Below are 11,695 nucleotides of genomic sequence, written 5' to 3' on the forward strand. Positions count from 1 at the left end.
GGTATTTAATGTTCGGCTCCGCCCGAACTTAGACTTTCTTACTTGTTAAATATCCCTTTTTAAAGTAAGCACTTGAAAAATTTAATACTCTCAAAATTATGTATGCGTAATTATTTAAAGCAATGCTTGATCACAGATATATTCAAAAACTGCTCATAAATCAGAGTAGCTTTGTATATGTTCGCACAAGTGGGAAAATTATTTCAAATTACTTGCGACAAGATCCAAATTTTTTCTTAAAAATTTATTTGTTCGCATTGTTTTTACTTTAAGCTCGTTTCATGATTGCAAATATGCATTTAAAAAAATTCTTTTTGGTTTGGGTTAGCTGGATATTTGGCTATGTATCTGGTTAATTACTTTTTCAGAATTCGCTAACCAGTTTTTACTACTTTTGACCGCTGTAGTCCCATTGTGCCGTTTCTCCACAGTTGAAACGCAAAAACTAGAGAGATAATTCGCCCATATTACCAGTTTGTGCATATATCCTCTTAGCCTGCAGATCCCAGTAGGGATGCCTCAAATGTTTCAAATTTTTTTTTTGGAGGTTGATTAACTAGATGTTTGTATGTTTTTTGTTTTTGGCCTAGCGAAGTCCTCTTATACCATGCCATTGTTATTTTCGTCTACTTATTTTTCCTTTCCTGAGCTTTTCCCTAATTTTATTTGAAGCTATGGCAAGAAATGGTTCGGTATCTACTGAAACCGAGGCAGCTGCTATTCTAGCTAAGCGTACGCTATCTCGTACCCCTGATTCTCCAAGATTAGTCCTGGTTTTGGACAAATTATCCTTCTGTCCTGGCCAACACTTAATTGTCCTAGTCTTTAAATTAAGTTTAGTGAAGACACCCATTTCATTACTTGCAGATTTTTCTTATGAAAAAAGTTGAGCTTTCTGTTCTGTCTGTTGTATAATATCTGGTGAGTTCACTTTCTTTGTTTTTAGTTTATTTGGTTTAACATCTCACCTTTCTATATACAGGCGACTGCCAAAAAAGAAGGTAAAACAAAAAAAAATCCTAAACACGTCAACGGCTGACAAGTTACACATACTACGCAGTAGATAATTTCAGGAAGTATTTATATCCAGCATTTTAAATCATATATGTAAAATTGAAAAAAAAAATTAAATGTTTCAAAGATATTTTTCCCAACATACCAGCGAAGTCCGATAATTGACCGAAAGGGCGCTTTACGGTTATTCAAAATGTTCCTAATTTTGTTTATAATTAAGAAGTATTAAAGTGTTTTCATCATCATCTTAGAAAAAACGGTAAATTAAAAAATTATTTATATATTATTCAGTAAAAAAGATAAAAATGGAAAAATCCTGTAGTAAATCAAAAAATATTTTTCATCTTGTTTAAAATACGTTCCTTTTAGGTTTGGAACCACTATGCGCCAGATCTATGGAATTCTTTGCCAGCAAATTTTCTATTAATTACGTCTGAAATGTTCTAAAGTTAGACAAAAAAAAATATGCATTATTGTTTACCTCTGAAAGCATTTAAAACTGCCATAACGTCAACAGCTGTTTTTGCGGTGTACCTTTTCAGGAATACTCGGAAACTACGATCAGTTTCTTCTTGATTGAAATTTTCTTTTTCAATTCACTGACTAGATAAAAAGAGATAACAAAAGAACACTTTGATTCCCTTCTCACTCCATATTCCGGGCGCTCCGAAAACGCTCTTTCAAGGTGTTGCTGTGGGCGTCCATATTCAGAGCGCTCCGCAGTTGTGGCCTATTGAAATGGATGTAGCAATGCTTTGTTCAATGCAAAAATCTTAAAATTTGATACATGACTTGTCTCTGTACGATTAGTAGATCACTGGGAATAAGCGCTTGTTCACATTCTGTTTTTTTGTTCATTTTGTCTGAGTATATCGTTGTATATGTATGTTCAGTGCCGCTCCGTCTCGTTCCAGCATCCGTGCATAAAAATATACAAGTGCCCTGTTATGACCAGGTTATACGCTTCACAGTATAAATTATGTTTGTTATCAAAATTTTTTTAAAATTAAATTTTCATTCCAATTTAACAGTATTCCCACGCTAATACTATTGTACCGAACGAGATAAAACACAAATTTGTGCTAATAAAATTTACATCAACTAACAATTAACTTAACCGAAATTTGAATGCAAATTTGTTCATATAACCATGGCATTCACCTGAAACAAAAGCTATGAATGCGCCGCTCTCACTGAGCATAACTAGGCCAATGGCCCTAAAAGGTATGCCCGTTTGTCCTATTAGCTATCCACTAGTCCATTTCTTTTCATTGCTCATTGACTTTTAGTGGCCCTCATCCTCTGCAAACGCTTTTTTTTTGGTTGCTTTGCTTTTGTTTTCCCTGCTACACTTAGCAACTACTTGCATACATACCTGTCTGTCGTTCATTAGTGGCACAAGCAATTAATTGCAAATGCCAACTAGCTGGGTCTAGTTCATTGGCAGATACTCGCTCTAAGACAGGCAAGCAATGCAGCAATTTCATTTAGCTTTAATGAACTTTCATTCTAGTGGTATGGTATAGTATTACCACTCAAGTTTTAACGCCTATTTCAAATTTTACTTGAACTTTACTGCCACTTTCGTTGCCACGATCTCCTTCTATTGTCAGCTGGTTATCTTTTTTTAATACATGAAATTTTAAATTTGTTGCTTAGTACTTTACAGCAGCAAAGATGATTTTTTCAGAAAATATGTGAGAGCTCACAAGCACTTGTCTCCATTTACTTTTTTTATGACTTTGTTGACTTAGCATTCATTTGAATTGCCGCAAGTATTTAAAGTCTTAACTAGTAAGCTTTCGAACACACTTCAAAACCAAACACTCCTTGCCTATGCTACAACCACTTCCAAGCCATTGAAATTCAATTTGTGTACTCGGCTTTCAAGTTCCACTTAAGGCATTTAGAGCAACAAATAGCAGGCACGTGGCCACTCAATATGCAAAGAACCAGTGGGTGGGAGCAAAAGTGGCATTTTAAGTGGGTAAGTGCGTTGTTGTTGTTATTAGTATTTACCTAATTTGCTTGGACCATTAAGTCATTCAGAAACATAACAAATATTTTCTTGCGTTGCCAATTTTACTCCCAACTCTCTGTGCTGGTTACTTAGCCACCGACGGCACTCGGGTATATTTATCTGGTTGCTGATGTGGAAATTGTGATATAATAAATTTAAGAGAACAGGTTTTCTACATTTAAAAGTGCTGCACAGATAAGTAACGTGATTGGTTCTATCAAAATTAATTAGGATTCAGTCTTCAATGCGTTAGTAAGGCGACTTTTACACTTGGTGTGATAGAAATGGGATCACCGCTAACCAAACCAAAACTAGTGTTGTGCTCTTCACTAGAAGGAGAACGTCAGCTGGTCTCATTCCCCTCACACTTAAGGGAGTCACAATTGAGATTTATCACGAAGTGAAGTATCTAACAGTAATTATGGATACAAAACTTTCGTGAATATCATGTCAGACACAAGGCCTCCAAAGCATTGGCAGCATTTTGGCCGTGTAGACAGGTCTTTGTGCTAAACGTGCGGTATCTCACCAAAGGGAATCCTTTGGATTCATACCTCTATGATCAGAACCATAATCAGCAGGCAGACTCTCAATCAGTACCGTGGGAAGTCTACTTGCTAAATTTCAAAGAACTATTGTCGTGTGCTGTACGGGAGATTTTTCTACAAGACCTAGCGCTGCTCTTAATGGCTGGGGTTGCCGTCACTTTGTGTCTTCATACGTGGGAAATCCTTAAAGACCACCCCTGTAGACTAAAAAGAAACGGATGTTGGTATAACACTGTGTGGGTTAAGGCAGAATTTGCTGGCGGCTGAGATCTGAGCACTTGTGTCATTTCAAAGTCGCAGGAGAGTACGCCCCATTGCCTTTGTTGAAGAGATTCTATAATGTTGAGCTCCCTGAGGCTTAATTCTGGACTCACGCATTGTCGAATCTTCACTTATTGCTCCAAAACTGACTCTAGGTCAGGATCAGGGGTCTTTATCGAAGTTAACTTTTCTTCTGCGGGGTATGCTTCGGTCTTCCATTCTGAGGTATTTGCAGTCCTCAAGGCCGTGGAATACGTAGTGGAAAATAGGTGGAAGAGGACTTTACGTGTCTTCAGTGACAGCCAAGCTGCACTTTAGGCATTTGCCAGCCCTCTATCTAAATACTTCCAAGCTAGTGGTTCGGCAATGCAAGTATCGACTATCTACTCTGGGTCACTCGAGAGTAGCTGTCAGTGAGACATCTGACCATTTGGCCCCAGTCGGCTTAAACCAGGCATTACTCGGTCCGAAACCAGTTATAGCACTCCCACTTCGGCCATCGAAGCGGCCATAAGAAACTGGGTAAACACTTCGCTCAGAAACGACTGGGAGACTGCAGATGGGCAAAACTCAAGTCATATCAAGTTTTTTTTTCTCTCAGAGAACAGACGGGACTGCAGACAACTTGTTGGACTGCTGACTGGTCCTGACGGTGATGAGCGTACATGACAACTCCATTTTCCCATACTGCCTTGAAAAGGATGAGACGGTGGAACACTTTTGTGCTTCTGCCCCGCCTTTGCAAGATTAATGTGTTGAGAAACGAACGAACACCTGAGCTCTTTGCCGCCCAACAATATGCTTAGGTAAAATAGATTAAAAGGAACAAGAAAACGGTGCAATGGACGGCATGTAGTCTGAGTGGTGTTTTCTGTACGCGTGCTTGGTTCCGAAAAAAATAACCTACTTCGAGCACCCAGCGATCACGAGTGAACTTAAAAGTGGACAGCATAACGAGACCAAAGATGACTTAGTACAAATCACAGTATGCTATTTTGGGATTTTCTTTTTAGGATCCTTATTCTTACCGCGGGGTAAGCGTAAGTAGTATTAACCTTTACCGCGATGGCTAACATCAGATCTCTCTTTTAAGGAAAGTTTCAATCTTTGTCGGCACTCAAGCAGCATTTAAGTCGTCGCTATCATACCTGGATCATGAAGACAATGTGACTATTTTAAGGTTTCCTGGCCTTATAAATATTGAATTGGGGAACGCAATAACCCATGACTGCACATGGCTGGTAAATGCTTATCAGTGTCATGTTAATTAACCACTGAATAAAATTTACGATTAAGGTATCCACACACCTATGCGATTCTGTCGGTGCAAATCTGTTCCGACAAAAATTATAACAATGCCGACCATGGTTTTAAATGAGGAACCACACACTTGTACGATTTTGCTGCAGCGATTTTTTCGAACATTCACAATTCTTCTTTTCGTCGCGCCGAAATCGCAGACTGCTGCCTTTTGAGAACGAAAAAGGTCAATAGAAGGATTTTACAATATTAAAACAAAATTGAACGTAAGAAAACAAAACATATTTGATGTAGAAAAGTTAATAATTTTTTTTTTGTTTTTTTAATATTTTTTGTTTGTCTATAAATTGACATTTACTACGATAAAATCGCACAGATGTGTACGTAGTTGTGTTTTCGAAGCAGTAACGCCTGTAGCATCAAAAACGGGGCGGATTTGTTGCGACAGAATCGCATAGGTGCGTGGATGCCTTTATACTGGAGCCGTAAAAAGTGACCCCTCCAACAAGCGGAGAAACAGTGAGATATTCAGTGTTTTCTGTGGCCGAGGCTGAAATTGAAACGAACTGGTGTTAAACAAATCTGCAATAAACGTTCTGGAGTCATCACACAATGCTGCAACCAAAGCTCCTACCAACAAGGTCTCTCTACAGGTGTTATAAGGATGCAGAGTAGAGGTAACGATTTACAATTTTCTTTATTTAGTTTCAGGCTTCCAGAAGAGACAACTGAAGCACTTGAGGTCTGGATTTTTAACTATCTTGACATATAGTGACAACATGATGGCCCTATAGCATAATCCCATTTAGAGTGCGCTCACTCCTGTGGGCACTCAAAAAGCGCATTCACAATTCAATTCAATTCAATTGGTAAATATGACTCCAAATGGAGTTCGAAGTTTCTTTATGTCAAACACTGTGCCGAATATGAATTGCAAAAAATGCAGAAAAAATTATCGAATATACTTTGCATGAGAAAAGCATTTAAAAAGTTTACAAAAATCAACGCAAAAACTTTAACTTAAAACTTCATACTCGAAAAAACTGATTAAAAATTTGAAAATTTAGATGCAACCTTGCAATTTAAAAAAAGGGGATCTAAAAGACCTTTTGTCAACTTGTGTTAAAAAATTTGAATTCCTCGGTTGAGAACCTACAAGAAAAATCCACATAACCAAAAATTTGTTTGTTGGGCATAGCCAGAAAAATATTTTTTATTTAAGTTAATTTTTCAAAACATTTTTTTTTTTGTGGTTGAATATAATGCTTATATAGTGACACTCTCTTTTCCTTGCAGTATTTAGTATTCACTCAACCACTTATTTCGATGAATTTAGAATCTTATACAATCTGCCACACCCAGACCACTGTGCGCCGCCCTATCGCCGTATCGGTTTCTTGGTCATACCGCTTTCTGCATAAGCACTGTGATAGACATAATTCAATGCAATGAACCGAAGCTTGAGAGGCAGAGATAAGAGGCACAAACTAGTAAAAATGAACCGTCGAGCTGGTATATATACCATAGACCCCGGCTCCAACCTAACGGATGATTCCGGAGGCTTCGTGCCTCTCTTTCTGAAATATTAGTAACTTTTTACCATTTAGTACTTCTGCTTAAAAAAACATTAAGGTGTATGTGCAGTTATGCTTCGAAGGATATACATACATAGATATGTGTGTGGGTCCACGAAGCTAATGCGTATTCCTTCCTCTTGTTAGTTATGCACTGTGGCCAAATAAGTATACATATAACAAATTCCGCCGAGTGAACAAATTACTTAACCAACTAACTATTAAACCTTTCAAACATTTTAGCTGAAATTTTTTGTGAATGTCAATTTTTATTTCATCCAAAAATTACCCAAAATAAGTGAATTTCTTTTTTTTCACAGTGATTGCCCATTAAATGGCATAAATAAATCGAAACATATTTATGATTTTACGGCCTGAAAGATACGAAAACAGTAGTAATAACTACCAAGCACACATGCAAACATACATACGCTTTTTATACGGAAAACCTTTACGCCACTTGAGTTCACTGCAACCTTTCTGTCATTTATCCTTTCCAGCAGCAGCGACACTCAAATCGCAATTGGCGCTGCAAAAAGAGCACAGCCATTAACTATCAACTTTTTTCGCTTTTCTCCTTCCACAAACTCCTCTGCTTGCGTCATGCTGAACGCGTTAGGGACTCGCAAAAATTTACATGAACTACCTGGCAGGCTGTCTGTTGCTGTTTGTCGCGAACGCTGACAGCCTCATCAATAGCTACAGTCACAATGCCACTCAAAACGACTTGAATGCTGACAGACTGCTGACGCCTGTCGTGCGGTGTTCGTACTGATATCGGTCTACTTTTATGCGACGAATCTGGTGACTTTCGCACTTTAATTTATACATATGTATATATATATGCATACATTTGCATACGTATGTATTTTTGTCTGCATGAGATTACATACATATGCATGGGTGTCATGTGAATGTTTGCTTGCCTATGGAATGTCATGTAAATTCACTCAAGCAAAAATATAATTTCCCTGGCGCCAGGCTGTGAGCAAAAGTCACCTATGGTAGCGCAAATCGCATGGAAAGACGTTTGTTGAAAATTAAGTTGAACAAAGAGCATCGAAAAAGCGTTGTGTAACGGTATAATATGAGCAAAGATTGCTTTTCGTAGTAATGTGCGCCAATATGACGGAAAAGAAGATTGAGAATACGAATGGAAAGGTGCACAAGTACCTTTATATATACATATGTGTGTGTGTTTTTAAAGTGCGCGCCAGTCCCTTTATTGTGAGCTCGTTTATTTTGCGCATGTTTTTTTTTTTTTTTTTTGGTTTTGTTTTTTCAACGGAGGGGGAATCTTCCAAAGATGTTATGCACGATTCGTCATCCTGTCCGCTAAGGGTGCACCTCATTCGGGACCACGCCCAGACTATGTTATCACATAATTCAGGACTTGCGAGACAGCGCGCCTACGTACTAAACCCTTAACTCCGACGTCTGAAGCCTTGTGTTTCGCCTTGCGGGACCGCCGTTAGGTATTACGTCGCAAGGCGTAGCTTTGCCAATTGGCTCTTCACACACGCCTTTCTGGCTTATCTCTCGTTCAGTCTTCTCTTTTCGCTACTGCGCTGTCGTTCTTTCGCTCTTAGCTCCTGGAGGACTATTGCGGACCACGCCTTAATTCTGCTCCACACCGCTTTTGAGTTTATCATGTGCCCCACGATATTGTCAGGCGTCATGCTCTCCTTTATCAGCTGCTCTATGTCTGTGCGATCTGCCTCGTATTTTCGGCAGTGGAAAAATACGTGTAGTACGTTTTCGTCGCCGCTACCGCAGAATGAGCACTCTGTCCCGTCATCATGCCCATATTTGAACAGGTATTCTCGAAAGCAGCCGTGCCCCGTCAGCAACTGTGTCACGTAGAAGTCGGTCTCTCCGTGTTTCCTCTCCACCCACGCTTTTATGTTATTGATCAGCCTGTGCGTCCACCTCCCTTTTGTCGTCACATCCCAGTGTCTTTGCCATTCATTTAGACTTGCATCCCTCTCTTGTTTTCGCTCTTCGGTTTTCAGGCACCTGCCTAAGTTTCGGGACTTATCGAAGACTCTTTTTAGCTCCATGGCCACTATTTCTGGGGGCATGATGCCCGCTAAGACTCCGACCGCCTCGTGTGACACAGTACGGAAGGCGCTAGTCACCCTGATGCTATTTAGTCGGTACACCGACTTTGCCGCCTTCGCGTAAGTCTTGCGCTGCAACGCGGGTCCCCAGATGGGTGCTGCATACATTAGTGTGGACTGGCTCACTTTTGCTAGAAGCGCTCGTCTGTTTTGGCTCGGTCCGCCGATGTTAGCCATTAGTCTTGTTAGAGCCGTGGTCACTCTTGCCGCTTTTTCACAAGCTTTATCAATGTGCACCTTGTAGCTTAATCTCGAGTCTATCATGACACCCAGGTATTTCAGCGACTGCTGTGTTTTGATGCTATGTCCATCGATGTTGAGCGTAACGCTCTCCATCTTTTTCCGGCTTGTGATCACCACCGCTTCGGTTTTTTGCCCTGCGAGTTGGAGATTCGTTGCAGCGAGCCAGTTCTTTATTTGCTGCGCCGTGCTGTTGCAGATGTTCTCAACTTGGTAGAGGTCTTTGGCCACTACTGTTATTGCTATATCATCGGCGTATCCGATAATTTGTACCTCCCTTGGCAGCGGCAGTCTCAGAATTCCATCATAGAGGACAATCCAAAGTAGTGGCCCAAGTACGGAGCCCTGTGGTACTCCACCCGTCACCAAGTACTTCCTGGGGCCTTCGTCGGTATCATACAGCAGAAGCCTGTCAGATAGGTAGTTGGATACCATCCTTAGCAAGTAGGGCGGCGTGTTCTTTCTTTCCAGAGCACTTAGTATGTGAGGCCAGGATGCCGAGTTGAAGGCGTTTTTTACATCGAATGTCACCACCGCGCAGTATTCCTTCGTGCCATATAGCCATCTTGTTCCTTCTATTGCCTTGCCTGCGACATCGGTGAGCTTTTTAATTGCATCAATGGTAGACCTCTGTCTTCGAAATCCATACTGGTTATCGGCGAGACCCGGCAGTTCCTCCTCTAGGTGCTGCTCCAACCGTACACAAATTAATCGCTCCAGTATCTTACCAAGCGTATCCAGCATACAGAGAGGTCGGTATGCGCTTGGTTCTCCTGCCGGCTTGTTTGGTTTCTGCAGTAGGACCAGCCGCTGTTTCTTCCAGATTTTTGGGAAGACGCCTTCTCGCAGACACCGCGTAAAGAGTTCGGTAAACGGACCCGTGTTGTGCTTGATGGCAACCTTCAGAGCCTTGTTTGGTATTCCGTCTAGGCCTGGCGCTTTGTCATTACCAAATCTTTCTGCTGCTTGGACCACCTCCTCGTCTGTAACCGTTGGTGCTTCCATTCCCTCCGGTTTCTCCGCTTGCGGTCGCCGACCTCCTGGCGTTTGCACAGGGAAGAGAGTTTGCACGACGTCTTTTAGGAGGGTGGGACAGGTTGGTGCCTGGCCTTTACCACCTTTTATTTTCTTCATGACCACCTTGTAGGCATCACCCCATGGGTTTTCGTCCACCTTTTCGCAGAGCTCCTTAAAGCAGCTGGTTTTGCTGCTTTTGATGGCTTTTTTAAGGTCACTTCGCTTCTTTTTGAAGGCTTCGCGCAGCACGGCATGTTCCATCGAGCCACGGTTCCTTTGACACAACCGCCTCGCCTTATGACACTCACCCCTTATGGCCTGGATTTTTTCGTTCCACCAGTACGCCGGCTGCCTGAGAGAGCCGTGTTTTCTCCTGCACATAGCACCGTCGCAGGCTTTACTGATGTGCCTCACCAGTGTTTCAGCCTGGAGCTCAGTGTTATCCTCAGTGGCCATTTCCTCATCCAGCACGAGTCTGAAGAGCTCTTCATCCAGAGTCTCTACCTTCCAGCCCCTCGTTTGCACCTTCCTGGTGATCGCCCTTTGTCGGCTCTGTGCACGATTCCCTAGCTCCATCATGATTGCCAGATGGTCACTGTGCGTATAGAGGTCCGACACCTTCCAGCTCGTTGAGCGCACCAAGGAACTACTAGCGAAAGTAATGTCAATCACCGAGCCTCGACCATTCTTCTCAAAGGTATTTTTGTTCCCCGAATTCAGAAGCACCGCATCAAGTACCGAAAACGCCTTTAGTAGTGCATCTCCCCGCCTGTTTGTGTGGACGCTACCCCATTCCACTGCCCATGCATTGAAGTCCCCTGCTATAACGTTCATTGTGGTGGTCCGGACTTCTTGAACCAAACTGTCTAGGATGTTCTCGTATTCATTTTGTGGGATACTTGGTGGTATGTAGCAGCTATAAAAGTTAAAACCGTCTACCTTCGCTCGTGTGTAGTAGCTTTTACCAAGCAGCGGCTTTTCTTGGAAAGCTTTTCCTCCGCATGTCCATATTGCAGCTTTGCCTGTGAGGTCCGATATCCATGCTCCACTGTCTATATTTTTATACTGCTCGCTGATTATTGCTATGTCCACCTTCTCCTCGTACACCGTTTGCCTGAGCAGCTCTTGCGCTGCTTCGCAGTGGTTGAGATTCAACTGCATGACTCTCATTTTCTTGATTTCTTGCACGCCTCCTGGTATAGCGGACACCTCCAACTACCTATCTGGTGCTCGGTGTTCTTTCTTCCCTGGTTTTTGCATGCTCTGCAGTGTGGCTTTTTGTCGCAGGCTTTCGCAAAGTGTCCATTTTCTCCACATTTTAGGCAGCATTGACTTCTGTCTTCCGCGTTTTTGCAGTCTCTCGCTATATGGCCATATTCCAGGCATTTTGCGCATGTATGTACATTTGTATGTACATAAATATATACACGCTGGTTTTTAAACGTCTCCTTTGCCTCACATTGTTTTGTTATTGAATTGATATCGGTCTACCGGGGCGTATGAGTGCGTTTATGACTGCGTTGTTGCACGCGCCGCTAAGAGCGATTTAAAAGATTTAAAAACCCCAAAGTACTTGCATATGTTAAAAGCTACATTAGTATGCTTAAGAGCTTAAATATAAAGCCTTATTATCAACCTTTT

The sequence above is a fragment of the Rhagoletis pomonella genome, unplaced genomic scaffold, assembly GCF_013731165.1.
Source record: "Rhagoletis pomonella isolate Grant_MI unplaced genomic scaffold, Rhpom_1.0 Rhpom_scaffold_00008, whole genome shotgun sequence".
Taxonomy (NCBI): domain Eukaryota; kingdom Metazoa; phylum Arthropoda; class Insecta; order Diptera; family Tephritidae; genus Rhagoletis; species Rhagoletis pomonella.